This window comes from Chlorocebus sabaeus, chromosome 10 (genome assembly GCF_047675955.1).
Source record: "Chlorocebus sabaeus isolate Y175 chromosome 10, mChlSab1.0.hap1, whole genome shotgun sequence".
Lineage (NCBI taxonomy): Eukaryota > Metazoa > Chordata > Mammalia > Primates > Cercopithecidae > Chlorocebus > Chlorocebus sabaeus.
Genome location: NC_132913.1, coordinates 41,274,974 through 41,296,568, shown reverse-complemented (window position 1 = coordinate 41,296,568; position 21,595 = coordinate 41,274,974). Strand labels below are relative to the sequence as shown.

Below are 21,595 nucleotides of genomic sequence, written 5' to 3'. Positions count from 1 at the left end.
TGCTGCTTTTTTGTGCAGATAGTTGTTAAATGTGGTGTCGCTGCAGGAAGGAAAATCAGTGGATGCATCTGTGCAGCCAAGTTGCTCTGCTTCCCATAAAAGTTGTTATTTTTCATATTTTACTGCAAAAAAATCTCTTGCTTTTGAAACTAGACCTCTCATTTAATATTCATCATTTATGAGCATAAAATTGTATGATTATTTAAACAAAATAGCTTTAAATTAATTTTTGATCGCTCTAGTTCAAAATACAGATAAGTGGCAACCTCTGGTGTTGGACAATAATGATGGGGCCATTGATTCTGAATCTCCTTCACACCCTTCCAAATAAATTATATAATCAATAATAGCAAAATAATCCAAGCATAACCCAGGACTTCAATTTAACTAGGAGACCAAGAAAAATATGACCTTTACAAAAAGGAAGAAGAAACTTCCAGCAGAATTTCTACCAAGTCACCTAGTATTATAAATCTGTAGGTATGGAAGTTGTGAAAGAGAAGGCACAAGAGATGTCATGAAAAATGTGAGGACAGTAGAGGTTATCAATGAAATATAGACCAAATCAGTCCCTAAAAGACAAACTGCAGCATTAAATGCTAAAATACTAAACATGGGTCAGCATTCGTTTGGTTGTAACAATGGCTATGCAGAAGAGCCTTGATGGTATGCAGGATCAAAGTGGCCGCCTTCTAAGACCACTGCTTCCTTAAGAGAATGTGATATATATATGCGATTGAAATGAGGCAGTGAAGAAAAATAAGGAAATACATATTTGCTGTAGAAACAAAAAGGGTGACAAAAACACATCAACTCTTTCATCTCCCCAACACCTTTCTTTAAAAAAGCATAAGAAAAAAGAAAACAGCAACAATAACAAAAAATAATACTCTTGAATTAGGAATCCTATTCATAATAAAAATAATGCTAGAAAAAGCAGATCACATTGATGCTAAATGACTGTTAAAATTATGACTAAAACAATTTCTCCTAATGAAAACTATCCTAAAAACAAACATAAAGCTAAAAAAAGGAGAAAAAAAAATCCATGTTGAATTAAATATCCTGAAATATTTGAGGTCATTAAAAACACTTTGAATTGGAAGTATCAAAACTAACACTAGAAATGTTAAGATGGTTTGGCTGTGTGTCCCCATTCAAATCTCATGTCCAATTGTAATTCTGTTGGGGGACAAACCTGGTAGGAGGTGATTAGATCATGGGAGCAGATTTTCCCCTTGCTGTTTTCATGATACTGAGTGAGCTCTCATGAGATCTGGTTGTTTCAAAGTGTGTAGCACTTCCCACTTCGTTCTCTCTATTTCCTGCAGGGTAAGAGGTGTTTGCTTCCCCTTTGCCTTCCACATTATTTTAAGTTTCTAGAGGTCTCCCAGACATGCTTCCTGTAGAGCCTGCAGAACTGTGAGTCAATTTAACTTCTTTTCTTCATAAATTACCCAGTCTTGGGTAGTTCTTTTTAGCGGAGTGAGAACAGACTAACACAAATGATCAAATAGTTAGAAATAATAAGAGAATGTAATGGACTTCAGAAAGAAATAGAAGAAAAAGAATAACTCATATCAGAAATAAAAATAAAAAGAAAATATTACCAAGGGAAAATAGAATCAAATAAAAATTTATTACAACTATAATGAAACACATTCCCAAAATAAAAGAAGACTGGATTCCACCCATAGGAATGACACACCATTTCTATTGACTCAGAACACTAAACTCTGGCACATGTCTGGCAAAACTATTAGAGTTTGAAGATACCATCCTCAGCACTGTTAGGCAAAGAGAGAAAATATCTTACAAATGCAAAATAATTTGAATTTCATCAAACTTCTCTAGCAAGGTACAAGTAGGGTGATATTTTCAAGAAAGTTAAAAAAATGAAAGTATGAGCCAAAGATACATTCAGTCCAACTGTCTTTCATGTATCAAGTCTATAAAAAGCAGAATATACAAAGGCCCAGGGATATTGTACACATATGCTCTTAGGGAGGAACCTACTAGAGCATGAGCTTCATCCAACCAAGGGAAGAGTGAAAAAACTTTAAAAAACGACTGATGGTGAGCATTCCATGTTTATTTTTAGAATTAAAGCTAAAACAGAGGAAGAATGATGACTAAAAACTAATATGCATAAAATTATAATTTCTGACAAAAGATTGAAGAGTCCAGCTCTGACTCAAAATCCTGTGTGAGATCTTTCAGGCCTAACTACAGGCAATTACAAAGGCTTTTACCTGGCAGGTCACATGGCGGAAAGCTACCATCCCCACACTAGACTTGGTATTTATAGCCAACGCATTGCAATTACTGAGCTGCAGTCAGGGACTCAGCCCAATGCCTCAACTGACAATGTTTTTATAATAGAATAATAACATAAAATATATTACTAAGATAAAAAGAGACACAAAGCATATAATAAAGTATATGGAGTAAAATGCTAACAATAGGTGAATCTGGTTAAAAGGGATATGGATATTCTTTGTAATATTCTTATTCTGCCATTTTTTTGTAAGTTTGAAAATATTTTCTAATAAAAACTTCACATATATATAAGCTAAGAAGACTACTTAGGAGCACAATTAGGGGTGTTGGCTCATAACGCTTGATATATTTCTTGATCTTGATGTAAATCAATTTTCCCTTTACAAATTATAAGTTATGTCGGCTAGATATTTCTGTGTGTCTCTCCAAATCTACTCTTCAGGTCTCTACAGCTTGCTGTGTCCCCCTGGAGGCTGACCTGTAGGAACTATATTAATTGGGTTCCCTTTCCTAAGGTACTTTCTTGTGTTTAGCCAATGAGAAATGCAAGCAGAATCAGTATGTGTGAGCCGCATTAGGTCAAGCTCTGTTCCAGGATTTGTTCCTCTACCCAAGTTTACTGCTTCTTTTCAATGATCTTCTAATACAGATACAGCTACATTTAAAGGTGTAACTGGCCTGGTGCGGTGGCTCACGTCTGTGGTCCTAGCACCTTGCTCCCAAAGTGCTAGAGGATCACTTGAGCTCAGAAGTTCGAGACCAGCCTGAGCAACATGGTGAAACTCTGTCTCTATTAAAAATACAAAAATTAGCCAGGCATAGTGGCATGTGCCCATAGTCCCAGCTACTCAGGTGGCTGACGCAGGAGAAGCGTTTGAATCTGGGAGGTGGAGGTTGCAATGAGCTGAGATCGTGCCACTGCACTTCAGCCTGGGAGACAGAGCGAAACTCTATCCTCAAAAAAAAAAAAATAAAATAAAATAAAATAAAATTAAAATTAAAAATAGATACAACTCTCCCTCCAGGTACTTGAAAAACCAAGACAGCAATCTTGGTCTCGTGAGCCTACTCGCTATCTTAGTCAGCTCACACTGTTATTATAAAGTAGCATAACCTGGGTGGCTTAAACAACAGACATTTATTTTCCAAAGTTCTGGAGGCTGGAAAATCCAGGATCAAGGAGCTAGTGATTCAATTCCTAGTGGCAGCCCTATTCCCGGTTTGCAAATGTTCACTTATATAGGTGGAGGGCAGCAGGGGGGCTCTGTTTTTTCTTCCTCTTGTTATAAGAACACTAATCCCACTACAGGGTCCCTACCTTTATTATTTCATCTAAAAGTAATTATATTCCAAAACCCCCATCTCGAAATACCATCACAATAGGGATTAGGATTTCAACATATGAATTTTGGAGGACACAAAAATTCAGTCCCTACCAGCTCCCTAAGCTTCACCATCCCTTGCTGACTTTTCTTAACCTGGCCCACACCTTGGTGAATATTACCTTTATTAAAACTTCTTTAGTTACTCTTTTTGAGTGTGTTATCTCTTTCCCGCAGGCATCTTGTCTGGTACATAATGCTAATAAGAAGGAAAACACTATGAAAAATGTAACGTATTTAAATACTGGAAATATTTTTAAAACTATATGTTACAAAAATCCAACTATTAGTAGAACTGCTTTGTGAATAAGTATGAAAAATTAATCATTTTGAAATACCTCCATGGGCTGTTTCACAGATGAAAAATGGATGAAACTAATTTAATTGTGTGAAGATACCATCACACATTTTCTCAAAAGATTTTTGTAGAGTAGCTTAACATAATGGTGCATATACAATTTGGTAGGAATTAAATATTTATATATAGATACAGGAAGCATAGCCTTAAAAACAAAATGAAGTCCATGCTATTTCTGATCAAGCCTTTATATTATACATTATTATCACTTGAATTTTATCACTCTCCTTGCAGCCATGGTCAAGACTTTAAGGTTCATTCAAGAGAAATGAAGATTAAAATAGCTAAAAGCAACTTAAATACCATAACATGGCTATTTTTCCTAATTATTTTTATCTTCCCTTCATTTTTCTCAAAATATTCTGTTCATATTCTACAACCAAAGCCACCTGAATTCTACCAGTGATTAACAACAGCAGGTTAGGCGAACAGAGACAAATATTTTCCTTCATTCAGTTTGCGGTAACTGCAGTTTCTCAGTTGCTTAGGCTCCAAATCCCGGAGTCATCCTTGATTCCTATATTTGTCTCATACCTTAAATCTTAACCATCAGTAAAAACACTTGGTTCTGATTTCAAAATACAGAATTTAATCACTTATCACCTCTACTGTTGCACCCTAGTCAGTACCACCATCTTCTTTTGCCTGGATTACTATAATAGCCTTTTAATTGGTATTGCTTCTGCCTGGCCCCCCTCCTAACATCTATTCATAACACAGTGGTCAGAGAAATCCCTTCACTATGTTACCCTTCTCCTTAAAACCCTACAATGGTTCTTCTCTTCACCCAAAGTAAAACCTAAAATCTATAATAGCTTAAAAGGCCCTGAGGTATCTCACTCCTATTAGATTTCCAAACTTATCGCCTACTAATTTCCAATATCCCTCTCCTCCAGCCAAACTGGCCCCTTGCAACTCTTCAAACACAGCTGACATGATACCACCTTAGGGCCAGGACCCTGGCTGGTCTCATTGCCTAGAATGTGTACTTTCCAAATATCCACAGGACAAACTTCATGTGTTTGCTCAAATGTCACATTTTCAATTAGGCCTACTCAGACCTCCTACTTAATGTTGTAAGATGCCCTTTATCCCACCACTTCCTATTCCCTATCTCTTTTCCACTCTTCCTGTGTTCCACAAGTCATTGCCTTATAATATTCCACCTGTATTACACTTTATGTTAATAATGAAATTGTTTTATTAACCTTATTTATGTATTCACTTATTATTTACGACTGTTTTAATCAGCTCAGGTTGTTATAACAAAATACCACAGACTTGGTGGCTTTCACAACAGAAATTTGTTTTGCCACAGATCTGGAGTCTGGAAGTTAGAGATCAGAATGGCAGTATGATTGGGTTCTGGTAAGAGCTCTCTTCCTGACTTGCAGAAAGCCAGCTTCTGATGTCCTCACATGGTTGAAAAAAAAAGAGTATGAGCTCTCTGGTGCCTCTTCTTATAAGCACACTACTCCTATTAGATCAAGACCCCACACTTATCATCTCATTTAACCTTAATTACCTTCATAAAGGTCCTATCTCCAAATACTATAACATTGGGGGCAGGAGCCTACATAGAATTTGGAAAGGTCATAAACATTCAGTCGATAACAATATATTCCTGGGACTCAAGTGCAATAACTAGCACTATGCAGCTGTTCAATAAATATTTGTTGAATAAATTGATAAATAAATATATTTAACAAAAATGTATTGTCACCAGAATTGTTGCATATTCTAAAAGTACTTTTCCTTCCCTAATAAACATTTAGTGTGTAGATTATCCATAAAGTCTAAATGATATTGAAATCATAACATGATACAATTATATAGGCACAAACAAAACAATTTCCAATTTCTGAGTAAATCTTAGTCAAATATGTCTATACAAACATTTCACATGTGCAAAAATGTAAGGAATTCCTTTGCCATTGCTGCCTTTTGTTGCGGCTCTCCACCCTCACCTCAGCTGCAGAGCTGGACTATGTGATTCTACTTCTCTTTGCTCTGCCATTGCATTTAATACAGTCAATTTGGGTTATTTCTTAATATGCCTCTATTCCACAATCGATTATGAAATTTTCCAGGGCAACGGCTATTATATTCACCTTAGTTTCCCCAGCACTTAAAGTCAGTACTACATAAATATTTAATGCATAAAAAGTAGGAAAAAAAAAGGAATAAGACACTGCCTTGAATCTCACAGTACATTTTGTTTTTGCTTCTTTGAATGGTTATATTTCCAATCTAAAATTGTTTTAAAATAAAAGATTTAGGGTCGGGCGCAGTGGCTCATGCCTATAAGCCCAGCAATTTGGGAGGCCAAGGTGGGCAGATAACAAGGTCAGGAGATCGAGATCATCCTGGCTAACATGGTGAAACCACATCTCTACTAAAAATACAAAAAATTAGCCAGGTGCGGTATCACATGCCTGTAGTCCCAGCTACTCAGGAAGATGAGGCAGGAGAATCACTTGAACTTGAGAGGCAGAGGTTGCAGTGAGCCAAGATCGCACCACTGCACTCCAGCCTGGGTGACAGAGCAAGACTCCATCTTGAAATAGAAAATAAAATAAAATAAAATAAAAATAAAAAGTTTAAAAAAAGAATTAGGTTTCATTCCTGCCTTATTCTTAATGTTTTCTTTAGTTGTAGGTAGTAAGAGAAATGAAAATCATAAGTAGAAATTCCTGAGTCAAAGAAACTCAACCTAAAATTAAAATAAATTAATTTATATTATTCTTCAATTTTTCTAATATTAAATATTTTATTACAAGTAGGTAATTGACTGTTTTCAAAATGTCCATAAATATGTAAATGTTTGTATTGTTTTGGCACTCTATCACCCATGGAACACCATGATACATATAAACTCTAACAAATTGGAGTTACTAACATACTCAGGGAACCTAGGTCATGATGTTTTTATCAAAGACACATTTCACTGTTTGACTAAAATTTAAGCAGTTGTTACCAATATCAGCTATAAGTTTGAGGTCAAACTCCCATTCATTTAATGATGGCTCCACTGTCAATAACTTTAAGTACAGTAAAAAGACTGAAAATTAATTCAAGTCAAAGAATCAAAAACTCAAGGGTTTCCAAAGTACTATAAAAAGCACTTCATCCGTGATTCTGAAGTTATCAGGGCATTTAAATTGATCAGCTAATGTATTAACTACATCCTAGGATAGGCTGATCAATATTGTGCTTTAGATTAAAAATATAAGGATGCGACCAAAGTATTTCTATGATGAATATGATAAGCCTAGATGTCTAATATTACTTAAATTATTATAGCCAAATAAAGTGCATTGTCGACTTAAGATTTTTAAAAAGTAAATGGAGGGCATATTTGGAGAATAGACTTACATTGACTTTTGGTTGAAATGCTTTCCAATTATCTTTTATCAAGAAAAAAAATAACTTACCAAGTTTCTTTTTTCCTTTTTTCCTTTTTAAATGGGAATATAAAAATTGCACAGCTCTAAGCAATAAAACTAAATCAGATGAAAACATTTTCTTACCTAAGCTTTTATCTTTATGAGAGATCAGTAATTCCGACATGAAGAAAAGCTTGTCAGAGAATTATAACTAAAAAGATAAAACTTCTTATTGGTTTACTTAACAATAAAATTTAGATTTCATTCAACCTCCTTTGCTTGAGAGAATAGCCAAATCTTGACCCAGGAGACAGTTATACTCTGTGCTAAAATTGCAGAGTGACCTTTAGATCATACCCTACTGCCTTTGCTCTGGTTAAGCCACAAGCCTCTAAAAGCCATACTTAAAAATGCAGTATTCCTAATGAGAATGAATCTAAATCTGTGGCAAGAAAACCATATAATTTAAGAAGAAGATGTTTTTGAATATGGATACTAGCTTGCCTTTGAAATTTATCTGTACTAGCTTCTTATATTTTTAAGAGTGAACCGCTTTGGCTTTACTCAGACTCTATTATTTACCTAGAACAGCGTCTATCCTCTATCCACACGGCTTTCTCCCCTAAAATTATAGCTGTAGGATACTTTCTCCAATTAGTCACTCCCATTCTTATAGTTGAAATTCAATGTAATCTTATAATTACTTGCTTACCTCTAACAGTTTTAATGATTATATATTTGTTTTGTCTCTGTAAAAGTGTAAATGTTTTAGGAGAAGGAATATGTTTAAATTTCTGTGAACACTGTGATTACATTATAAATACTAGGTGACACACTCTCATAAGAAGACTGCATTTACTTCAATCTGCACTCAGTTGTAATTTATGAGCAATACTGATTCAATTAAGAAGGAAAAAAAAGAACTACATGTTGGAAAACATGGCTGAAGGTGAAGGAACCCTGACATGGAGAAACCCATCAAAGATATTATTCTATCTTCTCATAGACAGAACTGCTGCATCAAATTAATAGCTGTATCTACATAGGCAACATAGAAAAATAACAATGATAAGACAACAATTCCTACTTATGAGGGAAATAATATGAATAAATAATTATGTAGGATTTATTGAACAAGAGAGCCTAGATTCTTGATCAAACCTCCAATTAACTTTGTGTAAAGAGAATAATTTGTCATACATATGCAAAAAGTTACAATGGAAATTCTTTCACCTAAAGTCCCATTATCTTATTTTACCAACATAATTAGACACTGAACAAGTTGTGTAGCCCACTGACATCATACAGAACATTTAAAGACTGTTTTAAGGTGAGTTCATAATTCATAATTTCTTATTTTACTATGACTATAACCTTTATTTCATAAAGCTTCCTGTGAAGAAATTTATACCAATAATTTTGTTAACTTGATTGATCCTGTTTCCCTCCTACAAAGGTGTTGCTCTTTTGGCCACTAGAATGAATTCTTTAAGGGATATTACGAACCAAAATTATGAAGTACCCTCCCTCCTCTTTGCATAGAAGAAGGAGTCATTAAAAAAAGGAGGATATTCAATTTTGTACATATTTATACAGAAAAATATAATTTGGTGAGACTGTGCATATACTTGCACACACAATTTGTACCTTATTTTTTTTTAATGAAAAGCATTTTCCTATTTAACATAGATTTCTTAAGTAAAGGCAAAATATTTCATGAGTAAAACTCCTACATACTAGAATACATATTCACTTGGCAGTAACTTCTATGGCAGAATTTATGTTCCTTTTATCAGTTTTATCATTCTTCCTCATCTGAATAATAGCAGAGGAAAAGAATGTCAATTCACAACATAAAAATAAAATTGAATTATTTGAAATTCACAATCTGCTTGTTCAGAAAGTAGTCTGGAAAAAGTAAAGAGAAAGGTAGCATACAAAACATTCTGCAGGGAAAAAAACTACAAACAAGGCAATCAAGAGAAAGAAGTGAACCTGTATCATAAAAATGAAACAATCATATATGAAAAACTTCCCATCAGCATAATGTAGACTCAAAAGATAAAATATTAACAGTAAATGTGTTTGCAAAAAAAAAAAATGTGTTATTCTGTGCGAGAATAACGTTTTATATTTATATGCAGAAGGTAAAAGCAAAAAAGAAAATATTGTGAGTATAAAATAGAGGCAAAATGAATAAATTAGATTTCCTTAGGCAAAAGGTGATAAAAGGAGAAAGAGAAGTATCAAGAACCTGGTGCTTATTTGTAGATAAAATAATAGGAAAATCTATCCATTCTCTTAAAAGTGTTTAACCACCATGTAAAACACAGAACAGATGCACTTGAAAGGAAAAGAAAAATCAACATAAAAGGGGCATTTCACAATTAAGAAGACTGACTCACCCTGCAAAAGATGCTCAGTCCTGGCCTTTCACCCATCGTCAGCCCAGATTCTATAAGTTTCTTTAAATTTTGCTTCTTTAAAATCTAAGCAACAAAGCCATTCCAAAGTGGATTTGGAAGGTAGATGCTAGCAACATACCTAGATATTGCTAACCAACGATGTTTTTAAAAATACTCTAGATATTTCATCATAGGAGCTTAAGGCACTATTGCTTAGTCTTCTGTTTTTCAATATAAAGCAAATACAATTTCTTTCCAATTTTTGTATATGGGAAATCAAAAAAACTAATAAAGCAGGCTGAACTGATTTAATATAAAATCTAGGCCAGAAAAGTTTTAGGTCATAGAAGGTTAAAAGTCATTTAATAAATTTATGATTTTTAAAGGAGAGGGTAAGGAGGAAAAGGAAAAAGAAAAACAAAAGTTAAGTGAAGGGAAATAATAGGAAAAGGATGAAAGGAGGCTTTATTGAGGTCTAGCTATCACCATGTATCATATTAAATTCTTTTGCATATGATGTTAATGTGAAGAATTGATTTTGATGTCAAATTTACTCAACCAGTTCACAGAAATCCAGTTTTGGAACTCAAGATTCTTCCTCTAAGTTCAGTGTTCTTTCTTATTATAATATTACAAATCAAAAGTTGTTTGTCAGATATCTTTAAGAACTAAGTTCTACTGGATTTCTATCAAATTACATCAGCTGTAGGAAGTATTTTAAGATATCTAGAGGGAAAAGTGACAACTACAAAACAGTCATTTCTGGCCAGGCGAGGTGGCTCACGCCTGTAAGCCCTGCACTTTGGGAGGACGAGGCGGGCGGATCACGAGGTCAGGAGATCAAGACCCTCCTGGCTAACATGGTGAAACCCAGTCTCTACTAAAAATAAAAAATAAAAAAATTAGCCAGGCGTGGTGGCAGACGCCTGTAGTCCCAGCTACGCGGGAGGCTGAGGCAGGAGAATGGCGCGAACACGGGTGGCAGAGCTTGCAGTGAGCCGAGATTGCGCCACTCCACTCCAGCCTGGGCGAGAGAGTGAGACTTCGTGTCAAACAAAAACAAACAAACAAACAAAAATTCAATTCAGTAGTAAAGGGAACAAAGAAGTGTCCATTCAGTCAACAACCATATATTGAACACCAACACAACACACCAACATGTACTGTACACCAACACACTTGAGGGTCCTATGCTGAGCACTGTTGAAGAAAGAAGAGTTAAGATACTCTCCTCTCTCTTACACTCACTCACCTCAAGGAGTTGAAAAAGGATACATTTAGTATCTGTGATTCAATGAAAAATGAAAAAAAATAGTAAAAGAAACACAAAATTCTAAAAGAGTTTGAGAAGAAAAAAATCTAAATGAGGTAATAAGAAAAACTTTAGGAAGAGAGTACACTCGAACTGGTGATTCATACATGGAGATGATGGGGTCATCTGCAGGTGCAAGAAAAACAGTCTCATTGGACTAAAACACAGAATGTATAGAGATAAGTTGTGTAAGATGACCTCAGGAAAGTATACTGAAGACAGATAATATAGTACCTTGGTTATGATATTTTTTTCTTTCACAAATATTTCCTGATTACCTACTGTAGGACAGGCACAATAGCAAGCACTGATGATATTAGCCACAAGCACAACCGCAAAGTGTCTGCACTCACGGAGGTTAGTCTGAAGGGTTAGGAATTTGGATTTTATTCAAGAGGTAATGATCATTAGTAAAGATTTTCAAGCAGTCAGTTTGAGTTTGGGGAGCTGAAAATGTTTACATGAGCAGCGGAGTATGAATATAACCACAGGAACAAGTAAAAAAAAAAAAATTCACCGCTTTTTCTTGCACCCTATGTTTGATTTTGCTGACAAGTTTGCACGCTGAGAAATACAGTCTTTTACAAAGGAATATCATTTCTGAATATACATTGGAAAGTTCAGAGTTAGGATAAGACAGTACACTGAATGAAATATCTTGCTAAATAGGAGAATCACATTGTTTACTTTGAGAGAACATATAGCTGACATGCTGGAGTGAATTTACACATGTTCACCTTGAAAGGAAAGTATCTATAGATCATGTCATTGCTCCATTTAATCATAGTTGTACCAACGGGAATTTATACTCAGTTTAGAAGGAAAAATCTAAATAAATGAGATTATTTAACTTGATTCTAACCTTGGTTAATAATTAATTGTTAAATGGCTTAAAATCCAAGAAGGAGAAAGATAATTATTACCGCCTGCTTCTTCCAGTAATTGAGATTTAAACAGGGGTGAAATTTAACAAGTTATACTCTACAGTGCAGGATATTCTGAATGTTTGATGTCTCCTTGGCATTATCTTCTGATTTCCACTAAGACAACCACTGATCCACGAGATGATAAGATGGATATGATTACTGAGAGTTACAACTACCGCTGGCTCTCATCTGAGCACTATCTCTCCGTCTGACACAATGCTCCCAAAGTTTCCAAGAAGACTTTCTATTTCAGAGTTTATATTGTCCTAAGTCCTGGGAGGGGGAGGTCAAGTATTGTGTATGTGCTATAAAACAGACATAAACTACTCAGCTTTGGTTCGTGAAACAAACAGCATGTGGCTAATTTCTTTTAATCTTTTAAGCAATATATTTATGTACTTTCTAGTATAAGACCACATACAGAATGCCTGAAGTGAAGGCTGATTGATTTTGAAGATGATGAGTGTGTAGAAAAAGGTAATAAAATATTCGGCATTACACTATTTCACTATATTTGTTTTATAAATAAAAATACAGATATGCATATGCTAAAGCAGGGCAAAAACACTCTTTGAGTACTCTACAACATCTGATACTTAAAATATGTTAAAATATGTATTTATATTTTAATATTATTTCCCCCCTTAAGTTGGCTACTGTTTTTCAGCATCAGAAGAAGAGATCCTCAAAGCCTTCTTAAAAGAAAAAAAAAAAAAGTTGAAGAGTGGTATTTAATCATTCTCCAAAACTCTTGGCTGTCTTTATCAAGCTATCAAGGACTTTCCCAGGGGAAATTACACATCATAATAAGAAACCTCAAGTTCATTTTCTCAACAACAAAAGTGATAAAAGTTTATTCCACAGACACTGCGACGTAGCATGAGACCACAGGGTCTGGGGTCAGAGGGGCTAGAACAAACAACTATTTCCACTTTATTGCTTCACGTACTCAGCCACATTTTTCCCCATGCACAGTCTCATTTTCCTCACCGCCAAAATGTGATGATGTTAGAAGGTACATCCACATCACCCCACTATTAGGAAATTTTAAAAAGTCATGTATGAAAACAATTATTCAAAGCTTCATTACTATTATGCTTTAAAATCCATTGTTTCTCTTTCTCTCTATTCTAAATTTCAATGTTGACTGTATAAAACAATCAGGACAAAGAGAAAGTATAAATGACACAAATATTGAATCTAATTTTAAACGGTGTATTTAAAATAACATATTAATACAAAAATTAGCCCAATTAATAGTATAATAAACATTTAATACAATTGAGAAAGGAAGATATGTTTAGCTATGTTCTGATTTTGGAAAGACTTGCTGGTATTGGTCAAACAGAAAAAGCATCCAACAAAATAAAAATAAAATAAGTAATTTTTAAAATGCTCACGCTGACAAAAACTGTAAGACATGGCATTCAAATTGTCAACAAAAGAAAACGATTTCTTAGAGACTACATAATCAATAACAGACAACCCATTCTTTTCCAGCTTCTCACCTTGCCAATAAAGGGTTATAGAAAACCTGTCCTTAGCGCCGGGCGGGGTGGCTCACGCTTGTAATCCCAGAACTTTGGGAGGCCGAGGCAGGTGGATCACCTGAGGTCGGGAGTTCAAGACCAGCCTGACCAACATGGAGAAACCCCGTCTCTACTAAAAATACAAAATTAGTCGGGGTGGTGGCACATGACTGTAATCCCAGCTACTCGGGAGGCTGAGGCAGGAGAATCGCTTGAACCCGGGAGGCGGAGGTTGCGGTGAGCAGAGATCGCGCCATTGCACTCCAGCCTGGGCAAAAAGAGCGAAACTCTGTCTCAAAAAAAAAAAAAAAGAAAAAAGAAAAAAAAGAAAACCTGCCCTTAGCATGAAAACATGATGTGGTAACTATTAAGTATGAAATTCCCATTAGGCTATTAAATTACTATAATTGTATTTTTTAGTGGAGAAAGATGGCTAGATATCATTTATTATATGTGGTATATTCCCTGAATTCTGGATCTGTTTGCTTCCTACAATTCTTGACTTTCACACTGTAGTGAGATATATATAAATATAATACAGTATATATAATATATATACTGTAGTGATATATATTCATATATACATTTATATATTTATATTAAATAATATATAAATATATATAGAAATATATAATAAATATATAAATATATATCATAATATATAACATTATATATATTTTTGTTTTATATTATATATTTCAAATATAAATATATTTATATATTTAATAATATGTTACTTTATTAAATACATATATTATTTAACATGTAAATATATAATTATATATAAATATATATTATATATCACTACTGTGTTAAACATATATTTATACATTAATATATATTAGGTATATAATATATTATATATGATACTTATATATTATTACATATATTATACTTATAAATTTTGTATAATATATAACATATAAAAGATATATAACACATTATATATCAGATATAGAATCATAAATATAAATATGATATATAATATTTATAATATATAATATTATATTTAATAATAAATATATGTTATAATAAAATATTTTATTAAAATTTTTATATAAAAAATTTTTATTTTAAAAAAAATTTTTATAGAATATATATTTATATTATTATATAATATATAAATATAATATATTATATACATATTTTTCAAATATGAATATATTTATATATTATATAAATATGTACATATTTATATATTAATAAATATTTAAAATATATTTATATATTAATAAATATTTAAAATATATTTATATATTAATAAATATTTGAAATATATTTATATATTAATAAATATTTGAAATATATTTATATATTAATAAATATTTGAAATATATATTTCATATTACAGTGATATATACCATTATATCCACATATTCATATATCTATATATCATACAGTGATATATATTCTTTAAATTACATATATCCATATATACATACGCACACATATTAAGTATAAAACAGTATTTATTGTAAAATAAAATAAATACTAATTATTTAAGTATTTAAATACTTTAGGGTAAGTATTAAGATAAATTCCAGAGACTGACAAAACGTACTTTAAGCATATTCCACAGTGTATCAGATGAGGTACTGCAACTTCCAGGCAGCAAAAGAGTAATGAATGGCAACTGACAGGCGTTAATCATTTTGATGTACTACAAAGGGATGACAGAGACAAGATGTCATTATACTTTGGAATTTATGTAAACATACTTATTTTTAAAAACACTTCCTACTGAGTTCTTGAACCACAGTAAGTTCCATGTAATACCTTAATTTATAAAGATAATATACATCCACATGTACTTGACAGTGATGTGTCTTATTTCTCTAGGAAATACCTCTATGGTACTTTAAAAATTATCCATATACTTAATCTTTCTGTATCTTTAATCATGAAATATGACATCACACCTTCATGAATATTTAAATTTCTCCCTCTTACTCCCAATTCAACTTTAGACAAATCTCTACAGCACCATGAGAAATATAAATAAGTATTTACAATTCCATTTCTGATAACATCTGAGTTATCTCCAATAAGCTGCAGGTACAATTTATTTCAGCTACTAGATGTTTTAATGAAAACATATTTGATCAGTTTTTAAGTCAATTGTGTTTTTCATGGCTATGCATTCTATTTTAGAGAATTAGACATATCAAGATATTCTGGCCTTATGACACAGTGAGAGAAATTATGAGTTACACTGTAGATGACCTCTTTTAACAATATTTTTACAGAAAAGCTGTCTTACAAAATCCCAAGACTATCAGTCAAAATAAATGGAGCATCAGGTATAGCTCATGTAAGAAGTAGATTTCAGATATATTTTCCCAAACAGTATTTTATTCGTTAGTAAAATTTTTTTAGGGATTCTCAACTGGGGGTACTTTTTCCCCCAGAGTACATTTGGCAATGTCTGGTGATATGGTTTTGTTCAGAGTCCCCACCAAGTCTTATACAGAATTGTAATCCCCAGTGATAGAGTTGGGCGGCCCCTACCCCATGAGAGGTGATTGGATCATGGAGGTCCAATGGTTTAACACCATCCCTTAGTGCTGTTCTTGTGACACTGAGTTACTGTGAGATCTGTTTTTTTAAAATGGTGTAGCAACTCTCCAATCTCTCTCTTCCTGCTGCTCTAGCCATGTGAAGTGTTTACTCCCCCTTCGCCTTCTGCTATGATTAAAACTTTCCTGAGGTCTCCCTAGAAGTAGAAGCTACTGTGCTCCTGTACAGCCTGCTGAATCATGAGCCAATTAAAACTCTTTTCCTTTTTTTTTTTTTTTTTTGGTTATTTTTATTTTTATTATACTTTAAGTTCTAGGGTACATGTGCACAACGTACAGGTTTGTTACATATGAATACATGTGCCATGTTGGTGTGCTGCACCCATTAACTCGTCATTTGCATTAGATATATCTCCTAATGATATCCCTCCCCACCCAACCCCACAACAGGCCCCAGTGCGTGATGTTCCCCTTCCTGTGTCCAAATGTTCTCATTGTTCAATTCCCACCTATGAGTGAGAACATGCGGTATTTTGTTTTCTGTCCTTGCGATAGTTTGCTGAGAATGATGGTTTCCAGCTTCATCCATGTCCCTACAAAGGACATGAATTCATCCTTTTTTACAGCCTCATAGTATTCCATGGTGTATACGTGCCAAATTTTCTTAATCCAGTCTATCATTGATGGACATTTGGGTTGGTTCCAAGTCTTTGCTATTGTGAATAGTGCCACAATAAATATACATGTCCATGTGTCTTTATAGCAGCATGATTTATAATCCTTTGGTTATATACCCAGTAATGGGATGGCTGGGTCAAACAGTATTTCTAGTTCTAGATCCTTGAGGAATCACCACACTGTCTTCCACAATGGTTGAACTAGTTTACAGTCCCACCAACAGTGTAAAAGTGTTCCTATTTCTCCACATCCTCTCCAGCACCTGTTGTTTCCTGACTTTTTAATGATTGCCATTCTAACCGGTGTGACAGGAGACCCATCTCACATGCAGAGACATACATAGGCTCAAAATAAAGAGATGGAGGAAGATCTACCAAGCAAATGGAAAACAAAAAAAGCAGGGGTTGCAATCCTAGTCTCTGATAAAACAGACTTTAAACCAACAAAGATTAAAAGAGACAAGGCCGTTACATAATGGTAAAGGGATCAATTCAACAAGAAGAGCTAACTATCCTAAATATAGATGCACCCAATACAGGAGCACCCAGATTCATAAAGCAAGTCCTTAGAGACCTACAAAAAGACTTAGACTCCCACACAATAATAATGGGAGACTCTAACACTCCACTGTCAACATTAGACAGATCAACGAGACAGAAAGTTAAAAAGGATATCCAGGAATTGAACTCAGCTCTGCACCAGGCAGACCTAATAGACATCTACAGAACTCTCCACCCAAATCAACAGAATATACATTCTTCTCAGCACCACACCGCACTTATTCCAAAATTGACCACATAGTTGGAAGAAAAGCACTCCTCAGCAAATGTACAAGAACAGAAATTATAACAAACTGTCTCTCAGACCACAGTGCAATCAAACTAGAACTCAGGATTAAGAAATTCAATCAAAACCACTCAACTACATGGAAACTGAACAACCTGCTCCTGAATGACTACTGGGTACATAATGAAATGAAGGCAGAAATAAAGATGTTCTTTGAAACCAATGAGAACAAAGTCACAGCATACCAGAATCTCTGGGACACATTTAAAGCAGTGTGTAGAGGAAATTTATAGCACTAAATGCCCACAAGAGAAAGCAGGAAAGATCTAAAATGGACACCCTAACATCACAATTAAAAGAACTAGAGAAGCAAGAGCAAACACAATCAAAAGCTAGCAGAAGACAAGAAACAACTAAGATCAGAGCAGAACTGAAGGAGATAGAGACACAGAAAATCCTTCAAAAAATCAATGAATCCAGGAGCTGTTTTTTGAAAACATCAACAAAATTGATAGACTACTAGCAAGACTAATAAAGAAGAAAAGAGAGAAGAATCAAATAGACGCAATAAAAAATGATAAAGGGGATATCACCACCGATCCCACAGAAATACAAACTACCATCAGAGAATACTATAAACACCTCTATGCAAATAAACTAGAAAATCTAGAAGAAATGGATAATTTCCTGGACACTTACACCCTCCCAAAACTAAACCAGGAAGAAGATGAATCCCTGAATAGACCAATAAAAGGCTCTGAAATTGAGGCAATAATTAATAGCCTAGCAACCAAAAAAAGTCCAGGACCAGATACACAGCCAAATTCTACTAGAGGTACACAGAGGAGCTGATACCATTCCTTCTGAAACTACTCCAGTCAATAGAAAAAGTGGGAATCCTCCCTAACTCATTTTATGAGGCCAGCATCATCTGATACCGAAGCCTGGAAGAGACACAACAACAACAAACATCTCTTTTCTTTATAAATTACCCAGTCTCGGCCGGGCGCGGTGGCTCAAGCCTGTAATCCCAGCACTTTGGGAGGCCGAGACGGGCGGATCACGAGGTCAGGAGATCGAGACCATCCTGGCTAACATGGTGAAACGCCGTCTCTACTAAAAATACAAAAAACTAGCCGGGCGAGGTGGCGGGCGCCTGTAGTCCCCCAGCTACTTGGGAGGCTGAGGCAGGAGAATGGCGTGAACCTGGGAGGCGGAGCTTGCAGTGAGCTGAGATCCGGCCACTGCACTCCAGCCTGGGCGACAGAGCGAGACTCCGTCTCAAAAAAAAAAAAAAAAAAAAAAAAAAAAAAAAAAAAAAAAAAAAAAAAAAAAAAAAAAATTACCCAGTCTCCAGCATTTCTTTATAGCAATGTGAAAAATGGATGAATACATCTGCAGACACCTTCAGTTGTCACAACTTGGGTGGGGAGGCAGTGTGCTACTGGCGTCTGGTAGGTAGACTTTATAGATGCTGTTAAACTCCACAGATGCTAAACATGCTACATACACAGGAGAACACTCACAACAAAGAATTACCCAGCCCTAAATGTCAATAGAGCCAAAGGTGAGAAACCTGCTTTAATATCATAATAAAGTTCCAGTAGTAACAATATTAACCCAAGATGATGTTCAGACCAGCAAGCAATAGAATTCAGAAAAATAGTAATAATAGCCCAGATTTAGGGAGGATTTACCATGAACCAGGTGCTGTTGTATTTATTAACTTACTATGAGTTGAACACAACTATTATTACTCTTGTTCTACAGATGAGGAAAATGAGGCTGTAATTTAATTAATTATCTCACTCATTGCTACCCAGCTTCCAAGAGGCTGAGCCAGGATTTAAACCATAGCGTATTAACTCAAGACCATATACTCTTAACTACATCACTATATTATATTCATGTTGATTAAAGAAGCCTGTTTCTGATAAAAGATTTTAAAAAGCATCATACTTAAGATCTACAGAAACCCCTAATGATCAGTCTCTTTTGGAAAATTTCATTCTTAAAGATCATCGAATGTTCAAGCACACAGCAGATGTCACTAAATCATTATTTATTCATTTATTGAGATTTTCATTCCAGCTTTAGCAAATGTATTCAAAATTTCTAGAAAAATGAAAAGTGCATCTAAATGAAACAGATCACACTAACAAGAAAATAAGAATAGAAAGCACTTAGCTTTGGCATAATATTACAAGTGTAAAAGCAAGTTAGGGTAAGAGAAAGGCTCATCAAATCATCAGAGGTCTCACATTTTCAGCACAGAAAAGTTTTGTGCTACTAAAAATTCACTCAGGGAAAATAAAAACTTACTCACCAGAAAGTACTGTATATTAAGCTTTCTATGACAGACAGAAAAATAAAAAACAGACTAAGTGGCCTAAATGACAGAAATATATTTTGTCACAGTTTTGGAAACTAGAAGGTCAAGATACAGGTGTCAGCAGGTTTGGTTTCTTCTCAGGCCTCTCTCCTGGGCTTGCAGAAGGCCACCTTGTTCCTGTAGCGTAGATGGCTTTTAATCTTCCTTTTCTTCTTTCTTTCCTCCACAGTGCCTTTTCCTCTTATAAGAACACCAGTTGCATTGAATTAGGGCCCCACCCTGTTGGACTCACAGTAAAGCAGTCACATCTTTAAAGACTTATATCCAAATATGGTTACATTCTAAGGTACTATGCTTTGGGGCTTCATGATATGAATTTTGGAGAATCACAATTTAGACCACAACATATAGGAAGGACAATTCTGCACAAGACATGGGGCTTAAAGTGCCCAGAACTTTTTCCTGGAGAACTGAAAGAGCAGTTTGTTAGGTATTAGACAAAAGATATGTAAGATAGCTACTTAACAAATAGCACCATGTCTTTGCAACATGGCACCACAAGTGGTGAACCCTAAAGGAAACGGCCCACCAGACCCAACTTGAAATTTGTTTGTATCTACAAATGGTTATCAGAGTCCTTTTCAATTTTAATTTTTTAAAGTCTGTCATCCAGGCTGTCCTCAGTGGCATGATCAGGGCTCACTGAAGCCTCAAACTCTTTGGCTAAATCAATCCTCCTGCTTCAGCCTCCAAAGTAGCTAGGACTACAGGCATGTACGACCATGCCCATCTTCTCTTTTTTTTTTTTTTTTTAAATTTTTGGTAGAGATGGGGTCTCACTATTTTGCCCAGACTGCTCTCCAACTTCTGGTCTCAAGTGCTCCACCTGCCTCATCCTCCCAAAACACTGGGATTACAGGCATGAACCACGACATCCAGCTCAGGGTCTTATTCATAGTCCTGCAATGTTCTCTCCACTAGATCAGAAAAACAAACAAACAAACAAACAAACAAACAAAAAACTGTATTGAACAGGAAGAAAAGACTTACTAGATAGAGAAATAAAAAGACTTTAATGGCAATAATGCCATGATAGTAAAAATGTGCTGAATCGTTTTCTTTGTGAGTGAGAGTAAGTACAATCTGGATTTCCTGTGCTTTAAGTTAGGTTTCCGGTTTGCTGGTTTGTTATTGCTTGGTTTAGTGAGTAGAGGAAGTGTTTGTTTTTTCTTAAACTCACAGGAGCATCAGAACTGCTACATTGAATTAAGGAAGTTATTTTTCTAGAATTTAGAGGCTGCTTCTCCCTGCCTAGAAAAATGCAGCATTATAACTACAGGACATGCTTTTCTCCCATCTACTCCTGAAGCAAAAACACTTGCGTTCAGAGCTGTCAGCCTCCTAAGCAGGTCAGCAGAAACAAAGAGAAAAGAAACAAATGGAAAGATGACTAAAGCAAGGGTCACAAAGGAGTATCTTCTTCACAGCTAACTGGAAACGAGGTAAGATCCGGGATACAAGCAATAAAGAGCATTTTGTGTCAATAAATCACGAATACAATTATTGATCTAATTTGAGCCTACATGTCCATGTTGCTCTTATTCCTTGTCTCTTATATCACAGCTATCATGTACGTCTCCTATGTCTTCCAACTACAGTAATCAAAATTCACATAACGACTGAAATAAAGTCCTGTCCTCCAATG

The 21,595-nt window shown here is 34.7% G+C and overlaps 1 protein-coding gene across 6 annotated transcripts in view; it reads right to left on the bottom strand.

Moving 5' to 3' along the window:
• Positions 1-21,595, bottom strand: part of GALNT13 (polypeptide N-acetylgalactosaminyltransferase 13) — a 590,104-nt gene that overhangs the window by 398,546 nt on the left and 169,963 nt on the right. Inside the window, exon 1 of one of the 6 annotated variants that reach the window (XM_073019695.1) lies at positions 15,140-15,204. The exons of the other annotated variants lie outside the window; for them this stretch is intronic. The gene's annotated coding sequence lies outside the window, so the exon portion shown is untranslated. Of the gene's footprint in view, positions 1-15,139; positions 15,205-21,595 lie in introns of those variants that run through there. 6 annotated transcript variants of the gene reach the window in all.